This window comes from Drosophila ficusphila, unplaced genomic scaffold (genome assembly GCF_018152265.1).
Source record: "Drosophila ficusphila isolate 14025-0441.05 unplaced genomic scaffold, ASM1815226v1 contig_463, whole genome shotgun sequence".
Taxonomy (NCBI): domain Eukaryota; kingdom Metazoa; phylum Arthropoda; class Insecta; order Diptera; family Drosophilidae; genus Drosophila; species Drosophila ficusphila.
In genome coordinates, this window is record NW_025064382.1 from 1 (window position 1) to 608 (window position 608).

The following is a 608-nucleotide window of genomic DNA, read 5'->3' on the forward strand; positions in this document are numbered from 1 at the left end:
TTATTCCTGATTAGCATCGATGGTAAAGAATCGCAAAGTGCCAATTTGACTGGTGAAGCAGGCGACATAAGGGATTGTCAGGACGAAACACATTTGGGTTCGCGTGCCTCCCTTGACGGGAAAATCCTCGCCAGTCCGTCGGTTGTATGCAGCTGCAAAAACAATTAAAATTAGAGGTTTTCACCTAGGCGACCTATTCGTAGAATACTTGCCACGTATTTGGGAAAGGGTGATTGAGCGCTGTGGAGAATCGCTTTGGGTGGTTTTAAATATTTCCCGTAAATCGTCAAGAATGTTGGGATGTTTGCGTTGCACTTTATGGAAAAAAATCATCCATTGTAGCCATCTTTTAATTGTATTTATAAGTTCCTATTTTTAGTAATATCACGAGAGCATGTGAACTCTGCAATCGGTCAGTGCAGTCTAAACTTCCAAAATACGGAAATCAGACAGCAGACCCGAAATATTTCATATAACAAAGTACAGGTATCCTTCTAAACAGTGAACATGTCGATTAATTTTATTATACAAAATATTGATTTAAATTTATTAATTCAATAAATTAATTTATTAATTTTATTAATTTTTAATTTATATATAAATTTTGA

At 35.4% G+C, this 608-nt stretch overlaps 1 pseudogene; it reads right to left on the minus strand.

Moving 5' to 3' along the window:
- Positions 1–346, minus strand: LOC122320276 (annotated as a pseudogene).
- Positions 347–608: the final 262 nt, after the last annotated feature.